The 11786-nt window shown below is 39.6% G+C and overlaps 1 protein-coding gene across 4 annotated transcripts in view; it reads left to right on the top strand.

Annotated features, from left to right (window-relative positions):
* The window catches only part of samd4a (sterile alpha motif domain containing 4A), a 63776-nt gene that overhangs the window by 19544 nt on the left and 32446 nt on the right, over positions 1-11786 (top strand). The gene's annotated exons all lie outside the window — the stretch shown is intronic.

Raw genomic sequence — 11786 nt, 5'->3', positions numbered from 1 at the left:
AACGTGCAATTACAATTTATTCTAGCAAAAAAAGTATGTTTTTCTAATGCTCCCACCCATTGCTTTGTGATTAGCCCACCTCCCTAAAGGTATCGCTTTGAACCCCACCATTTGAAAATCACTGACTCAAATGTTATCAGGGCTAAGTTTTGTTGCGCTAGTCGACGGCGTGTCCATGGAAACAAACCCTGGTAAATTGTGTCTCATGAAAAATTGAAGGAACTGTTACTCCTGCGATTGCAATGTTGGAGGTAGTGTCGTACCCATGGCAACATCTGCATTACACATCTGCTGGCTTACAGTGTTTTCAGAGGAAGTGGGCTTTCCTTGGTTGACATACGATGATAATGGCCCAGAGCTTTGATCCAAACACTTGCACATAGTGAAGCAAATGAATGAAATAAGCTACATTTTCCTTCTCCTAAGGCAGTAGTTCATAATTTCTTTGGAAGTATTTTTATTAATACTAATTGGCTATGCGTAGCCAAGGCTTGTTTGGTGTTTGGGGGGAAAAATAGCAAAACATGTATTGGAATTTCTGGTTTGTTAAAAATAAGCCACACAATAAACCATGTCAAGTTGAGTTTAAAGGAATAGACCAGAATTAGAATAAGTTACCTTTATAGTAAATAACTTTTCAAAGCATGTAAACTCACAGTTGGGGTTTAGTAACTTTGTTAAGTAGCTTCATGACTGGATCATTAGGGTGGAGTGATGTCATAAATTGACCATTTATGATGTTCCTCTAGAACGCGTTGTCAGAACTGAGTCAAATCAGCAAGCACCAACATTTAAGAATCTAGCCTGAGGTTAATTAATTTTACCCTCAAATTAATCACAGGGAGGTATGATTATCATAATTATTTTCAAACTCAGATTTTCTACCAATACTTGACTATGAACTATTTTGAAATATTCGTCATGGCTTTGCGTTATTTGATGTGTATTTTAAAATCAGATATGGATTCAATGCAAATATTCCGCTTCAGTTTCCCCCAGTTGACAGTGTGAATACTTGTGTGTAGATGTGTAAAACTACTTGACTCATGTTAATAATGGAGGATCTCAAAACTTAAATACAAATTTGTAAAAAAAAAAGTCAGACTTCATTGAAGTTCCACACTCAAAACATTTTTAACAATACTGAAAAAAATCTAAACAATTAAAAAAAATAGCGTCTAAAATAGATTACTGTTATTGTACAATAAAAGCTGTTTCAGTGTAAATTCGAGGGAAAATATTTAACATGAATATTTTATTTAAAAAAAAAAATAATTCTAAAAAAAACATATCCAGGTTCTTGCCATTCATGTTATCGCAGCTCAAAAGATTATTTGTGACAGTCACAACTAGTGATACGCAAGCTGAGCCTTCAAGCAGAAGGGTTGCACTGGGGATACATTTGTGCAAAAATTACTACACCAATCCCTCACTTTCATTGATAATGTAGACCAGACATGACCGTGATAATCGAAAAACTGCAATGTAGGATCAAACATTATCACTGCGTACCATATACTTCATTTTTTGGCACCTATAAAAAAATACAAGTACAGGTATCAAGAAGTGTATTTATTAACTATGGCAGTTACAGGCATATGCAAAGACTGTAATGTATTATCTAAATTTAATCTATAAATTAAAAAATGTAAATTCTGTACTGTACTCACTGTGAAAATAGTTCCCCTCCGCTTGATTTAAATGATTAAAACAAAATCTTGTTATTGGAGCTTTAGTCCAAGTCCTCTTCTTCAGATTTGAGAGGCATTTTTCTTGTACAAATATTGCTGTTGTTGTTGTCTTGACACTGTCAAGACTATTACCAAATTCAAAGACCACCTGACTGAGAGGTGCTGTGCAATTCACATGGAAAAGACATTGACAGCCTGACCCACTGCATCACAGATTATATTAACTTCTGTGTTGAGAACATTGTACGCTCCAAGAAGGTCCGTTGTCTCTCCAATAATAAGCCGTGGGTCATGGGGGATCTAAGGGCCCTCCTGAACAAGAAGAAGCAGGCTTTTAAGTCTAGGGAGAAAGAGAGTCTGAAAATTGCCCAGAAGGAGCTGAAGAGAGAGATAAGGAAGGGAAAGACGATCTACAGGAGGAAGCTAGAGAACCAACTCTAGAGAGGCAATACCAAAGAGGTATGGAGGTGCTTGAAGACGATTTTGGGCTATGGAGGCAACGGTGAAAGACCCGGAGTCCGGAAACAGGGAGTGGGCCAACGAACTGAATCAGTTCTTTAACAGATTCAGATGGCCTCAGCTCCAGACTACTGAGAGACTGTGCGAATCAGCTTGGCAAAGTGATTCTGCATATTTTCAACTTCAGCCTCAGTCTGCAGAAGAAGTCCACCTTGTGGAAAACTTCCTGTGTGGTCCCAGTTCCAAAGACTGCAAACCCCATGGAGCTAAACCACTTCAGGCCGGTAGCATTAACCTCTCACCTGATCAAGACATTGGCGAGAATCATCCTCAATCACCTCAGCCCCCTGATGAATGCAGAGCTAGACCCTCTGTAGTTCGCCTATCGTCCAGGTCTTGGTGTGGAAGAGGCTACAAACTACCTGATGCACACGTCTCTTTCACACCTAGAGAACACGGGAAGCACGGTGAGAGAATTACGTTTTTTTTTTTTACCTCTGCAGTACGTTCAACACCATTCAGCCGGTCTTACTGAGAGAGACACTGAAATAGGCTGGAGTAGGGAACCACCTAGCTGCATGGATCATCAACTTCCTCGCTGACAGACCACAATATGTGAGACTCCAGGACTGTACGTCTGATGTGGAGTTTGCAGCACGGGAGCCCCCCAAGGCACCGTGCTCTCCCCACTCCTCTTCTCCCTCTACACATCAGACTTCAAACATGATTCAGACACCTGCCACCTCCAGAAGTTCTCTGACGACGCCTCTATTGCTTCGTCAAGCTGTATTGATGTTGATGTATACAGGCCACAATCCATTCGCAAATAGTAGCTAGCTGGTAGCTAGCGCAACATTGCAACGGTGCTTTCCATTTCTCGTCAATCTGAATGGATGTCGATGTATACAGGCCACAAACCATTGAGTGTATTGCCCAAAGAATTACTAAATATCCCAGCATTCACTGCGCAGTACTTTGTCTACGGGAAAATAGTAAAGTCGGGGGCTGCCTGCCGTAGTTGTCCTATCGACTGATTTATTTTATTTGATCGTGATAACAATTTTAGTTTGGTCCATATATAAAGTGCACTGGATTATAAGACGCCCTGTCGATTTTGGAGAACATTTAAGACTTGTGTGCGCTTTATAGTCGTGAAAATATGGTATTTAAAGTGTTATTAAAAGGCCATTTAATATGCAAATTAGCTCAATGAGCTGCATGTTAATATGACGTTTCATCATTATGTACTGTGGTCCTGCACTTCACGGCTTCACTACATCGCAGGTTTTTTTCTGAAGGATAAAAAATGGGCGCGGCGTATATAATAGTGAATTTTGCATCGCTATCAGCACCTGAGGAAAAAGACTATTTTGAGTCGCGCTAGAAAATACTTCCTAAATATTGATTTTCCTTGATGTGCTAAAGTTGTAACACGCTATTGCAGCATAAATGGCTTTCAAAACAATTTGATAAATTCAGCTGGTAGAAACTTTGTTAATGTTAATGGGGTACATTCGGTTGAAAGTGAGACACATTCCTGTACAAGTATTGCTGTTGAATTTGTCTTTAGACTGACAAGACAATTGTTAAATTCAATGGCTGCGACCACATTGTCATCGGTTTCCTTCAGTGGGGATGTGCATTCACTTCCCCACTTAAGGAAACCGATGACAATGTGGTCGCAGCCATTGAATTTAACAATTGTCTTGTCAGTCTAAAGACAAATTCAACAGCAATACTTGTACAAGAAAAATGCCTCTCAAATCTGACGAAGAAGACTTGGACTTAAGCTCCAATAACCAGTTTTTGTTTTAATCATTTAAACCAAGCAGAGGGGAACTATTTTCACTGTGAGTACAGTCCAGTATTTACATTTTTTTATAGATTACTTTTAGATATTAATTTATTATAGTCTGCATATGCCTGCAACTGTGTTAATTAATAAATACACTCCTTGATAAATGTACTTGTAGTTTCATATAGGTGCCAAAATGATGTAGTATATGGTATGCTGCTAAGAGGCAGGGTAAACTCTAATTCCCAGGCAATCGCTGGGCTCAATGAGAGAAGCAATCCCTCCTTCTCACAATCACCTGTGGAGAATTTAGAATGTGCATTCAGCCTTTCATGTATGATTTGGGGATGTGGTAGAAGCTGTAGTTGCCAGTATGAAAAGTAGTAAAAAAAAGTAGGGAATATTCAACAAATCACATGCATGTGAGGCATCTGGTGTTTAGAGTTGATGGGCCAGCACACTAAGGAAGGGTGGGTTCAGCACCACCCACCTATACATGGCATTTCAGGACCACTGTGTCAGGGATCCATTTGTGGGGAGAACATCCACACTCTTGGATCCAGTGCCTTTCCATTAGCTTGACCAAGGCGCCCTGACCAATGGGTTTGGGAAACACGGCGCAGCACCTTAACGCTGCTACGTCTCTTGCGGAGCAAGGAAATAACGACTGCTTACAGAGTCCAATAAGCAGCTACGAACCAGGAGGGCAACAGCCCCCCCAAAGAGAGCCCATGGTATTCTCGAGCTCTAATAAAGTTCAGGTGAGGACACCTTTAAGTTGAAGTTGATTTGACAAAATGTGTGACTGAATTGGATGGCCACTGAAGCTGTGTGGTGGTGTGTAAAGCTTTTAAAGAATAGGTGCATTACACCTTAAAAAGTGGCACTGTGTTATTTTACAGTGCCTGTCACAGTTTCACACTGGTTCTATAAACTCTTCCTGATGATTGGTTGATTGTAAGCTTTACTTCCTTCAAGTGACAGCATTTAAAAGAAAACTCTTTAGGACACCAAGCATTTCATAGCACCCGCGCATGAGCAAACAGTTTATTTCTGGAAATTGACAGTTAGTTCTATGAATTCATACTGAACCTCAGGAATGGGAACAGAGAGCCTGCCAAAGAGACCAGAGGGGAAAATGAAATAAGGCTGTCTCTTTCTTGATGTTTCTACACTAAAAGCCCTTTTTGTCAGCTGTGGGGAAATGGGGAAAATAAGCTTGGCAGCTATTAGTACTTGACTTTGGTGGGAATATGTTTATGCGTCAGAGATGGGCAAGTGGAGAGTGAATGGGGAAGAGATGTGGAAAAGTGTGTCGTTTAAGGTAGGAATTTGGGAAGTGATTATGTAACTAAGCCGCGGATAGCTTGGAGCCTGTCTCAGGTGCGATTGGGCCAGACGTAACGGAAGCAATGAATGTTTACTTGGATTTTCCTTTTTTTCACAATGCATATATTTAATGTCAAATGAATATACACTGGAATGAAATAATATTTTTTTAATTTGAGTATTCTATTTTATGATAAGAGTTTATCAAATGGATGGATCTCAATCTAAATTAAATAGGGGATTAAAAGGTTTTTGTCATTTTTGGGTGGCCTTTCGGTATTGTAGTCCGGTGTCAAACTGAAGTCATTATGTTCTATATTCTGAACATCATGATAATCCAGTGTTGGGGACTTATGGTGCATTAACAAGAATACTAACGGGTTGACGATAGTTTCTACCTTAATTGACTCCAATTTTGTTTTCTTTGTTGTATTTTGTATAGTGTTGTTTTTAATGAGTATATAATATTCATGAACAGTGTTTAAGGATGCTTACTGTTATAGAGTAATACCTTGAGGTAGGAGCTTGATGCGTTCCGGGATCGAGCTCATATTGGATTCGATTGGATAACTTTATTCATCCCGTTTTTGGGGAAATTTCATTGTGACAGTAGCAAGAAATGGCATTGTTATAAGTTAGACAGTACAGTCGCAAAGGACGCAGAACAACAATGCAAAAACAGAAAGTACAAAGCAAATCAAAGTAAATGGGATCATTAAGAGTCACTCTTACAAGATTATCCGTACAGTTCCTCAGTAGTCTGGAGCTGAAGACGACAGTAGCAGAGTAGACCGCCTCACCCTGTTCCTGGTAAGCGCCGACAGCTCTGGTAAGTGCCGACAGCTCTTCCATCTTATCCCATGGTGGAATGGTTGGTCAGAAGCGTTGCCTCTTCTCCCAATACTTTTGTCCAGCTCCGAATCTCCGGCGACACCGAGGTGTTGCTTCTTCTGCTGCGTATTGTAACAGCTAGTCCCATGTGTGACAGCGTAGGCATGGCTGAATGGTTCCTAAAAAGAAGTAGCCGAAACAAGCCAGGCTAACAGAACAAGGAAAGTTGTAAAAACATTAAAGTAAAAAGTATAAAGTACAACCCAAAGTAAAAAGGAATTAATTAAGAAATATTAAAATGTAATTAAAAAAAAAGATAGAAGGGCTGTAAAACATGATAAGCATACGAGTGTTCAGAGCCATTGCCACTGACTCCCGTGTGAACGGCGCCATCTTGGCATGCGCCATCTTGGCATATGCCAATTTACTCGAATCTCAAATCAATTTTCCCCATAGAAATGAATTAAATACAAATTAATTTATTCCCACACTCTGACAAAACACCAAAACAGACTATTACTATGGAAAAACATCTTTTCATTGGTTCTAATTCACCACAAAGTAACAAATACCTATCTGGTGGTTATAAAATGTGACGTCTGTACAGAAAGACGGTAACGCAGTGCGCCGATGAGAGAAGAAAAGACAGGAAAGAGACTTGACGGACGTGCTCGTAATATAACATAAACTTTAAACTTAACTTAAATAAACTTAGATTTTTTATACACAAATACTTAAAAATAAGTTTTAATCTTACATTGCAATGAATTTAAAGCTTCCTGCGAAATAACCATTATAAATGAAATAGTTGCAGAGCTAGCTGCCAACTACCCCGGAATTTCAGAAGTTTACCTGGAAATGCAATGTAAACTGTAACCCACAGCGGCCCTTGAGGACATTGCTCCAGCTCTCTGTGTCCCTTTTTAAAATATCAAATTGTTTGAAGTGCAGTTATCTGGTAAAACCTTTTAACAGGATGCCTCCATGAACAGTAGCTGTGATGATGCCTTTCCTTTTCCTGTAAAGAGCAACACAAATATTTTGTCATTGGCAGGTGTTTCCCACTTTGGTGTAAAAAAAAAAAAAAGAGCACCGTTATATTTCTCCTGTAAAGAATGGATTGTAATCTGGAATTCACATATTTTAGAATACAAAGTCAATGTAAAATGCAATCTTGCATACCTATGATCAAATGACTAGTTGAAATGAGAATATGGATGTATGATTAGTAAGACTGAATCAGTGCACTGTTATTACAGCTGGAGATGCACTGACTCATGAGTGCTTGGAAAATTACAAGGCGGTCTTGTTACTTATTTAAGATTTCCTTGGGGAGTAGTTCTTTTAATTTCTAATCACAAATGTTTGGCATCATTACATCTTTAACTCGATCAAAGACAATGTTGTGCCTTGTAATTTGACGGGGAACATCTTCTAGGTGTATTCTACCTTTCAATTTACATTAAGAACTTTGCCGTGTCAGAAAAACATGCCCTATCTGCTCAATATCGTACCCTTATGAACTTGACGATCTACAGTAACAGGAATAGGATATTTCTTTGACGGGCTAATGCTCTGGTATAGGTTGATGGTTTGGATGCATCTTTAAATGCTTTTCCATGGCATTGGGCTGTGTGACATGACTACAACCTATTTTATGTCGGATGTGGATTAAGGTTTCTATACATCTTCTAATGCAACTAACAGTAGTTCAGTGGTCCAAAACCAATCAACTAGCACCAGTCCGTAAGCCATTTTGTACTGAGCTGCCAGAGAAATTTTAACACTTTAGACCTCATGCACACGTCAATGCTCAAGTACAGAAATCATAAGCCAGTGGCGCGTTGCACTTCAACGTTGCCAGATCAGAAAGACAGTCCAACACAACCAGTTCTGCGGACACACGGCCAATCTGTCAACACTAATGCACCTATACACACACACACACACACACACTCACTCGTGCTCCTCAACAAATATGGCTGATAACGCACTGTGATTAAGTTGCGTTTCCCATTTTTGACGCGTCGCTGCTCCACATCCACCCAGCTAAGCTGGTCCTCTTCCAGGTCTGAGTTGCCACAGGATCTACTTTCGGTCCCATCTGAGTTGAAGGCTCGAGTTAGTTGGCCAAGCCTCCAAGCTTCAGCCGAACTTTGTGGTCGCCGTTCCCCGGGTGGCAGCTTCAGGGGTGCGGCTGAAGATGACTGCCCCCTGGCAATCACCCGGCCCATGGTCGTGTTCAAAAAGCAGCCTTGCTGCTGCTATATATAAATGGTCCTCCATTTTTGGCCTCCTCCGTTGCAGCTTGTCGCACCGAAATGAATGCACTGTATGTCAGTTGGGCCGTTACATACATGTAATTTTTTAGGTTTGGGATGCTTGAAAAGTGGCTACTCACATCGTGTTTTTCCAAAACTAGCACATCTGTCTCAATCTCACTCCCCTATTTAAAATGTGAAAAGTCAGACATGTGTAACAATGAAAAATACATTAATTGGTGCTTATGTCTCATCCCATCTCATTTTCTCAACCACTTTATCCTCATTAGGGTCACGGGGGTTGCTGGAGCCAATCCCAGCTGTCTCCGGGCCAGAGGCGAGAGACACCCTGAATCAGTGGCCAGCCGGTCGCAGGGCACAATGAGACGGACAACCATGCACCCTAATACTCTTATTTAGGGGCAATTTAGAGTGTCCAATCATCCTACCATGCATGTTTTTGGAGTGTGGAAGGAAGCTGCAGTACCCAGAGGAATCCCACGCAGGCCCGGGGAGTACATGCAAACTCCCCACAGTTGGAAATGACCTGGATTTGAACCCAGCACCCCAGAGCTGTGAGGCTGACGCGCGATAACCACTAACTCCACCAAAGTTTAGGATATCTTTCTTTTGCAATCATGTTGCATTCCCTGCCTCTGTCTTTTGCTCTTGTGCACCCTGTCCCCCAGAACAAGGAAAAAACAGGACAATCTTTACTAATCTGCATTGAAAAAAAAAAGGTTGAGAACCACTGCGGTGTTTAATTTTCCACACAATGTAGTGGTATTGCTTCAAAAGGCTGAATCCTACGTCTGTCATATGAACAGTATTTTACTCAATAAAAGACCACTAATAAGGCCCAACATGCCCTGCTATACTGTGCACGTTATTTTAAGAGCAGATATTTGAGCAGACGTTTGAATGGGCAACATTTTTGTTATTGGTAAATAGTTGTCCATTTTGATGCCGGGAATCCCTGTTCTGTCTTACCAGAAGTATTTTGTGTTCAAGACTACATATCGACAACTGTATTTTGGCAACATCAGCACCCTGTACTGTTCAGCATCCTGTCTACTGTTTAGTTACTTTTGCCCAGATCATTGTATGTGCATGTGTTAGTAAGTTCAACTACGGGTCCATTAGGAATCACTGCATTCTTCAGCAATAGACTGCGTGGTATGCCAGCACATTCCCCACTGCTGAGCTGTAGAATCCACTCGGAAAGCAGCAGCGGGAATGTTTCCTTTCTTTCTCCTCCCACTCACCGTTTCTATTTTGTTCTCCTTAAGTCACCCTCATCACAGGCCCATTACCTTTTCTGCTTGACCAACATCTCCAAATTTGTAGCTTTTGGTATTCAATAGCTTTGTCTGACGAAGGTTATATTTATTTATTTATGTGTGTGTGTGTGTGTGTGTGTGTGTGTGTGTGTATATATATATATATATATATATATATATATATATATATATATATATATATATATATATATATATATATATATATATATATATATATATATATATATATATATATATATATATATATATATATATATATATATATATATATATATATATATATATATATATATATATATATATATATATATATATATATATATATATATAATTTTTTTTTTTTTTCTTTTTTAGAAAGGGGTATTCCAACAATTTAAGCATATTTTTGTGTCTGAACTCATTTCTAAATTAAACATCTGGTCTATCTTTGGTAGTTGGAAAACTGAAATGGCTGTTCCAAATGTGGTGTTGAATCAACAAGCAAGTGAACTCTGCAACTTGGTAACAACAATAAATAACATTACAGAGTTGAAAAGGACAGACAAGCGTGTTAGACACTTTAATTTGAAAGGATTCACTACCTTTTCACAGTTATAACACAGGGTTTGGACAAAACTTCACCATGTAGTATATTACCAACAATACATTTCTTCACGATCAAGCGTCCTTACATACAGTATTTTTTGGATCGTGTAGTCAGTCGTGTTGATAACCAATAAGACAATATTCATGTTATCTCTTTGTCTTTGTGTGCTTGATATATCATCTATATTTAGATAGAAAGGAGTCACATGTCTAGTGGTCTCCACAAGTGTGTAAGTATGTATCCCTATTGGGCTCCGTTAATGTTTGCAAGTCAGCGATGTGTAACAAATGTGCTAAAAAAATCACATTGTTTCCGTGTCTGTCACTGGGCTGCAATGGTTGTGGTAGCATGACACCCATCATTTGTCAAACTGAGATACTTGAGGTTCAGTTGTTTGAGAAGGTCGTACTGATTTGCATTTTTTTTTTACAATGAATTATTTTTGTTTCATTGTAAATTGGGATTTAGACTACTTGATTCATTATCTTCAACTCTAGTGCATAATGAGGAAGATTGAGTTTACAAGGTTGAACCACAGTTCTGCTTCTCAGGTAGTATATTGTCATAACTTAGCCACACCTCATTTCCTCTTCCCCAATCTCCACTTAACACGTTCAACTTCAGGGTGTGATCAAAGATTATTTAACTGGAGCAGAAGGGAAGAAATCTGATGTCTTTTCACATAGTTCTATGGTGGTTGAGGTTGCCTAAGATTGAGTGATCTCTCTGCTTACTTAGTGTTAATTTGGTAATGAATCTGTCTCTTGTTCTTTTACAATATTTCAAGTGCATGAGCAGTAATTTCCCTCTATAAAAGTATGCTGTTGCCTTAGTAGCCAAGTATTCGTTCATTCTTTTTCTTTTCCTCACAAGGGTAACTACGGGCACCAGGGAGGGGACACCCTGAATCGGTGGCTAACCCATTGCAGGCCACAAGGAGACAGAAAACCATTCACACTCGCACTCATACCTAGGGGGCAATTTAGAGTGTTCAAGCAGCCTGCCCAGCAGGGGTTTAGGGTGTGGGGGGAAACCAGAGTACCCGGAGAAAACCCATGCAAGAACGGAGAGAACATTCACACTCCACACAATGAGGACCGACCTGGGATCAAACGCTCGACCCCACAATTGTGAGGCCGATGCTCTAAGGCCACTGTGTAGGTACTGTAATTGGGTCAATTTTTGTAAACACTAAAAACTTTAAAATATATATTTTTAGCAGCAAAGCACAGTTTGGAGGTGGTCTACTGAGAAGGCAACTGCTCTACGTTTTTACAGTTGTAGATGAGCTTTTCCTCAAAATCACAAGCTGTGGTTGCTCATGGCCAATTGTTCGTTTAATGCTTTCCAGCCATTCAGAAATAAACATTAAAATTAGATTCTCAATTGGCCTAAGCGTGCTTCATTCAAATGAATGGAATTAAGAATTACATCATCACTAGAGTGTGGGATGCTAACTCCCTCTTCTCATCTTACGAAGGAAAAGTAAAATCCCATGTTTTGAAATATTCAACATTACTTTGAATAGATAAT

The sequence above is a fragment of the Stigmatopora nigra genome, chromosome 3 (assembly GCF_051989575.1).
Source record: "Stigmatopora nigra isolate UIUO_SnigA chromosome 3, RoL_Snig_1.1, whole genome shotgun sequence".
Lineage (NCBI taxonomy): Eukaryota > Metazoa > Chordata > Actinopteri > Syngnathiformes > Syngnathidae > Stigmatopora > Stigmatopora nigra.
Note: the sequence above shows the minus strand (reverse complement) of the source record. Positions and strands in the feature narration are given on the sequence as shown.